The sequence below is a fragment of the Dendrobium catenatum genome, unplaced genomic scaffold (assembly GCF_001605985.2).
Source record: "Dendrobium catenatum unplaced genomic scaffold, ASM160598v2 original_scaffold_30712, whole genome shotgun sequence".
Lineage (NCBI taxonomy): Eukaryota > Viridiplantae > Streptophyta > Magnoliopsida > Asparagales > Orchidaceae > Dendrobium > Dendrobium catenatum.
In genome coordinates, this window is record NW_021349170.1 from 101,162 (window position 1) to 109,219 (window position 8,058).

The window sequence follows — 8,058 nt, forward strand, 5'->3', positions numbered from 1 at the left end:
TAAAATATTTAGTGTGCTCTTTTTGATTTATTTTTACTTTTTTTGGTATTTTTTATTTTTGCACTTTAAATCTCATGCACAAAGTTATCTCTTATTGCAAACTGCTGTTAGGTTAATTCATGATTAGCAAAAAGAGAAATTTCATATTCTGCTTGATATATTTGTGCCTAAAAAAATTATTATTTCAAGTTTTGAATTCCTTTCAATTGTGTTAAGTTGCTCATTTAGATTTATTTTCAAAAATCACTATCTATCATCAAACAAAGAGAAAATTTTTTCTTGCAATATTTTATAAAGTTTCAATTCACCCTGCCCCCCTCTTGGTGCTCCTAGGGATAGTTCATTGAGATCTCACAACCTCTCTGAATGTTCAATAACAAAAATTATTTATTGTCTCTTTATTTCATCTAGTACCTATATTGTGTATCTACTTTTGGTTGTACTTTAAGGTACATTATACATTATGGCATTAAGTATAAAGACTCAAGATTGAGTATAATATGTTTGATATTTTTGTAATAGTCAGTATTTTCATTTTTTTATATATTTTTTGAGTCAAAAGAACGCAATGGACCACTATAGATCTTACCTTTTGGAGTACTACCTTAAATAACCACAAGTCTCATCCAGTCACTTAACCATAAAGCCTATATCATCTAGCATGTTTTTTGCACTTCTATTCTTCCTAGGATTAGAAATAGAGTAATTATTACCTCACGTCTATCTATCCTTACCTATTTCATCATGTATGGGAATACATTTGATGAATCCCATATAATTATTAGCTTTTTTCAAAATATAACTCCCATTATTCAACCATCAACTAGATGTAAGCATAGCCTTACTTTAGGACACATGTTCACCTACATCCTATATAAAATATACCAACTTCTATATCTCGCACAAGCAGATATATTCTCAATCTTTTACTTCAATGATTCCTTCCACATTTTCTTACATTGACACCAAGGTGACGAGCCTGAAGAAGAGCAGGAGTTTGATGAGGTAGGAGGAGACCCTCTAGTACCACCTCTAGCATAAGCACTAGTTATAATACCTTCTCATTAGTTTTAGTCTTATGAATCAATCATGGAATGACTTGATCACCTGGAGTTACTATCAGCTACATAGTATAAGGTGACTCCTCAGCATCAGGAGTGGTTTCACAAATAACACATGATTTCTTAGATTTAGTACAAGCTGCATTAGTAGTATCACCAAGAGATCCAACAGATGTATTAGTAGCAGCATGACCTATTACAACAACACCACCAGCAGGTCTAGCAACAGTTTGAGAAAGATCGAGCCTAGTTTAGTGGCCAATTATTTTCTCTTCACCAGTACTTATAGGCACCACCACTTGATTATGGGCCCTCTTACTTCAAGTCTTTGTATTATGTTGTAGTTTATGAGTTTTCTTTTTTATTTTCTTCTATGTATATTTTCTTCTATGTTTGGTTATCTCTTCTTTTTGGTGATTTCAAAAGGAGTAAGTGTTTGGTTATACTTATTAATATTTTACTTAGTTTAGTTTTGCTTTTCCTATGTTGTTCTTTTTTATGTTACTTTATTATTCTTGCTTTTAAAAATTAAAAAAAAAAATAAAAAAGTAAAAAAAAAACAATTTTTCCTAATTTTAAAATAAATCATTTAATACCGAAGAGATTAGGAGAAAATACAACTAACTTGAAAATTTAACTAAAAGTATTTGTCATCATTAAAAAGATAGAGATTGCTACAATTTAGGATACCAAGCTTAAACTTTTGATTATAACTATTATAATCCATGATCCCTAGCTTGTTATTTTCATGATAAGAAACATTATTGATTGTGATTTCATTTTTTAAATATACATTAGATATTATTTTTGTTTATGCGCACTAACATTTTAGGTACATCATACACTACGCAAGATTGATCAAGACTCAAGTTTTAGTAGAATATGAAGTCATCCAAAAGAGTCTGTAATTTTCTTTTTCTTTTATTTTCTATTTCTTGAGTATGGCCATGCAAGGGAGTATGAAAAATTTGCTAGTGTACACACATAGAAATGGGTGAGAAAAATTTAGATGAAATTGTTTTGAACTAATCGTATCGTATGATTACTATCATATTATATGATCAGTTATTCAAAAAATAAGGTTAACTACTAATTATCTATTAATAAACTAATCATATTGTACAATCTGGATCATACTGAATGATTTGTTTCAATCAGTAAACCCTAACCACCAAATAAATTAAGTATTTTTAATTTTATAGTTTGAACTAATCATATTATACGAACCTAATCGTACTATATAATATTTAAAATCTTTCTTAAATTATACCCCATGATTAGTCAAATAAATCAAGGTTTAACAAAATATGGCTAATCATACTATATGATTAATATCGTATCATATGATTGACAGAGATGAAATTTGGTCATCTTGAAGAGTATACTAGATAAAAATCATGATTTTTGAACTAATCATATAGTACAATATATATATATATATCATACTATACAAACTATTGATTTACACTAAATTTTCTATATGATGTGAATCATACTGTACAATTGAAAGAGATAATTTCTAATAGTCCATGTAATCGCTATATACAAACAGAGTGGAATTTAACAAATTGTACTATACGAACTTACAATTATACTATAAGATAAGAATGCAAAATTTGAATAGTTTGTCTGAATAATTGTTCCATTATTCTAGATGAACATTAATTTTGAACTGATAGTACTGTATGAACCAAGATCATATTGCATGAAAAGAGATGATCAAATTATAAATTTAGATTTTTTTGAAGCCTTATACTTAAGCATCTCATATAAGTCTTTTGTAAAAACTTTTGGCTATTGAAAGAACACTGAGGGAGAGTTTCTTGATAGAGCTTTAGGCTTAGAGATAGGGCTTCAAGTGAACCAAACGTTCGACGAGCTACTCAATGTTCGGTTCGATTAAAGCTCGTTTGTGATCGTTTAATAACTAAACAAACAAACAAACTTGAACAATATTTTAAATACTCGATTCTTAAATAAACAAACTTGAACACTAATGCGTTTAACTCATTTATGTTCGCGAACAACATCATTTGAAGTTCGTGAACAAGCTCGACATTAAGCTTGATAAGAAGCTCGGTAAAAGCTCGATTCGTGTTCGATTTTGAACTCATGAATAAGCTTGATAAAAATAATTAATATTTGACTATAGAATTAATAAATATAAATAATCATTACCTTTGTTATATAGACAATTGCTTTTATTATAAATGTGTTTGTTCATAAATATGTTCATGAACATATTTGTTTAATAGTTAAAAAAAATAAGTTAAATATGTTCGCGAACAAGCTCGATAAACACTAAACAAATGAACATGAACTGAACATGAACCGAACATGAACACTCATTAATTTAAATGAACCAAACATGAACACAAACAATAAAGCTCGAACAAACATGAACCAAACTTGAACAAGCTGATATTAAATAAACACAAACATGAACACTCACATACTAGGCTCGGCTCGGTTCGTTTGCAGCCCTACTTAGAGAGGAAGAAGGTAAGGTTATGTGTGAGAGAGGAGTGTGAGTGAAATTCACATGGTTGCTCCAGGAAAACTTGTACCTAGCTTTGTTCTATGGCCTTGGTGAGTTCTTGGAGCTCTTGGGAGAGAAGCTTCAAAATTAGAGTTTAGCATTCTCTGCCTTCACCAGGAGAGTGAAAAAGGATTACTGGTTCTCTGCCATCACAAGGAGGATGAGAAAGATTTCATAAATTCTCTGCCTTCACAAGGAGGGTGAAAAAGGATTGAAGGTTTGCTCCCATCACCTGGAGGGTGACATAACTTCCAATTCTCCATCACACCAGGTTTGATGGAAGTGATTCTTATAAGGGCTTCTCTACATTGGTGTGGGGCAAAAGAAGAGTCATGATAGTATTTGTGCAATACCCGAATAGGAGGTCTCCGGTAAGTGGATTTAAGTTAAGGTTGACTGAATCACTATAAAATATATGGTCTGTTCTTTTTTATTTATTTTTATTTTTTTATATTTTTTATTTCTGCACTTTAAATTTATTGTACATATTTCATCTCTTATTGCAAGCTATAGTTAGGTTAATTCTTGATTAGCATGAAGAGAAATTTCATATTATGCTTGATCTATTTGTGTCTAAAAAATTTTATTTCAAGTTTTGAATTGCTTCGGCTTGTGTTAAGTTACTTATTTAGATATTTTTTTCCAAAAATCATTATCTAGCATTAAACAAAAATAAAGTTTTTTAATTGCATTAATTTTAAAAGTGTCAATTTTCCCCCTCCCATCTAAGTGCACCTAGGGATAGTTCACTGAGGTCTCACAACCTCACCAAACTTTCATTAACAAACATTATTAACTATCTCTTTATTTCACATAGTATCTGTGTTACATATTTACTTTTATGTGTACTAATATTTAAGGTACATTATATATGGTGGCATAAAGTATCAATACTCAAAATTGGGTTGAATATGTTTGATATATTTATTTATTTATTTTATATTTCTTGAATCAAAAGTATTTTAATGGACCACTATAAATCTAACCCTTCAAAAAACTCCCTTAAATTAACACTAGTCTCTCATCAAGTCACTTAACCATAATGTTTGTATCATCCATCATGTTTTCCGCACTTCTATTCTTCCTAAGGCAGGAGATAGAGTAAATATCACCCCACTTCTATCAATCGTCACCTATTTTATCATGTATGGTAATACATTTCATAAATCCCACATAATTATTAGCTATTTTCAAAATATAACTCCCATTCTTTAACCATCAACTAGATGTAAGCACAACCTCACTTTATGACACCTAGAAACCTATGTCCTATATAAAAAATACCAACTTCTGTATCTCACACCAGCAGATATATTCTCAATCTTTTACTTTGAGGGTTCCTTCCACATTTTCTTTCTTTGACACCAAGGGGACGAGCTTGAAGAAGAGCATGAGTTTGATGAGGCAAGGGGAGACCCTCCAGTACCACCTCCAGTATAAGCACCAGTGGTAAAACCTTCTCATTTATTCTATGCTTATGAAATGTTCATGGAATGACCTGATCGCTTAGAGTTATAATTACCTATATAGTATATGGTGACTACTCATCATCAAGAGTGGCTTCACTAATAACATAAGATTTTTCAAATGTAGTATAAGTTGCATCATTAGTAGCACAAGGAGATCTAGCAAATGTATCAGTAGTAGCACGACCTACTCTAGCAACACCACCAATAAATCCGTCAGCAATGTGAGGAAGATTGAGCCTAGTTTAGTGAATAATTTTTGCTCTTCACCAATAAAACTGGCCACTACCACTTGATTAGATGTCCTCTTACTTCAAGTCTTTGTATTATGTTGTAGTTTTTGTATTTTCTTTTTTATTTGCTTCTTTTTATACTTTCTTGTCTATTTGGTTGTCTCTCGTATTTGGTGATTTTAAAAGGAGTAAATGTTTGGTTTTACTTATTTATATTTTCCTTAGTTTAGTTTTTCTTTTCCTATGTTGTTTTTTATGTTACCTTATTATACCTTCGTTTAAAAATAAAAACATAAAAAAAAATAGAATTTCCCCTAATTTTAAAATAATTCACTTAATAAGGGACAGATTAGGAGAAAATACAACTAACATGAAAATTCAACCAAAAATATTTGTCATCATAAAAAAGGTAGAGATTATTGTAATCCAGGATACCAAGCTTATACTTTTAATGATAACTATTGTAATCCAAGATCCCTAGCTTGTGATTTACATGATAAGAAACATTATTGATTGAGATTTCATTTTTTAAAATATATATTGGATATTATTTTTGTTTGTGCACACTAACATTTCAGGTACATCATACACCACACATGATTGATCAAGACTTAAGTTTTGGTAGAATAGGAAGTCATTCAAAAGAGTTTGTAATTTTCATCTTCTTTTATTTTCTATTTCATGAGTCTAGCCATGCAAGGGTGTATACAAAATTGGCGACTATACGCACATAGGAGAAAGAGTAAATAATATTTGAAATAAATTTTTTTTGAACTAATCGTACCGTACAATTACTATCATAATATATGATCTGTTATTCTAAAAGAGGGTTGAAGACTAACTAAATCATTAATGCTAAAAAATTAATAATATTGTATGATTTGGATCATACTTTATGATTTGTTTCAATCAATAAACCGTAGCCGTTAGATAAATTAATTAAGTATTTTAAATTTATATTTTGAACTAGTCATATTATACTAACCTAATTGTATTGTATAATAATTAAAATCTTACTTAAATTATCCCTCATGATTAGTTAATTAAATCAAGGTTTAATTACTATTGCTAATCATGCTATATGATGAATATCATACCATACGATTGGTCGAGATGAAACTCAGTTATCATGGAGATTATACTAAATGAAATTCATAATTTTTGAACAAATTGTATAATATGAATTATTGATTTGCCCTGTCCGTACTGTATGATGTGAATCATACCAGGCGATCAAAAGAGATGATTTTCTGTACGCATATAATGGAATTAAACTAATAATACCGTAAAAACTTGTGATCAAAATGCATGATAAGTATGCAAATTTTGAATAGTTCTTTTGAACGACTGTTCCATTATTCTGGACAACATCGACTTTGAACTGATTATGCTATACGAACCTAGATCATTATGTAAGAATAGAGACGACCAAAATGAAAATTTAGATTTTTTTAAGCCTTGTACTTAAGCATCTCATAGAAGTATTTTGAAAAGACTTTATGCTATTAAAGGTACTCTGAGGGAGAATTTCTTTAGAGAGCTTTGGCCTTAGAGAGGAAGACGGTGAGGTTGTGTGTGAAGGAGATGGATTATGAGGGGTATTCATTCGATTCCTCACGGAAATCTTGCACCTAGCTTCCTTCTGTGGCCTTTGAGATTTCTTAGAGTTGCTCTTGGAAGAGAAGCTTCAACATCAGGGTCTAGGGTTCTCTACCTTCACCAGGAGGGTGAAAAAAGATTAACGGTTCTCGGCCATCATAAGAAGGGTGAGAAAGATTTCTTTGATTCTTTTTTTTCACTAGGAGAGTGATAAATGATTGAAGGTTTTCTACCATTACTAGAGGGTGACATAGCTTCTGGTTCTCCGCCACACTAGGTTTGGTGCAAGAGATTCTTGTAAGAGCTTCTCCGCCTTGCTGTGGGGATAAAAATAGAGTTACTATAGTGTTAGTGAAATAATTAAAGAGAAGGTCTATGGAGAGTGGACTTAGATCAAAGTTGACTAAATAACTATAAAATATTTAATGTGCTCTTTCTGATTTATTTTTATTTTTCTGTATTTTTTAATTATTTCCTTTAAATTTCCAGCATGAATTTCATCTCTTATTGCAAGCTACAATCATGCTAATTTATGATTAGTAAAAAGGGAAATTTATATTCTGCTTGATCTTTTTGTGCATTAAAAACAATTATTATTTGAAGTTTTGAATTACTTCTTCCTGTGTTAAGTTACTCATTTTTAAAAATCATTATCTAGTATTAAACAAAAAGAAATTATTTTATTGCACTATTTTTAAAAGTACCAATTCATCCCCTCCTTTTGGTGTGCCTAGGAATAGTTCACCGAGGTCTCACAACCTCCCCAAACTTCAAATAATAAAAATTATTTATTGCCTCTTTATTTTTCCTGGTACTTGTATTACATATCTACTTTTGTGAGTACTAATATTTAAGATATATTGTACATCGTGGCATAAAGTACCAAAACTCAAGATTGGATAGAATATATTTGATATTTTTTTAATAGTCAGTATTTTAATTTATATATTTTCCTAGTACTTATATTGCAAAAGAATAATAATAATGATTTATTATTAAACTACTAATAATAGAATAATAAAGATAGTAGTAATCTTATTAATAATAATAATATGATTACTAATAATAACTAATGCCACTAATTAGTATCAATAAGTAATAACAATAATTAAGAGCAATAAAATGAAATGAAATAAAGGTTGTTATAAAATGAAATGAAA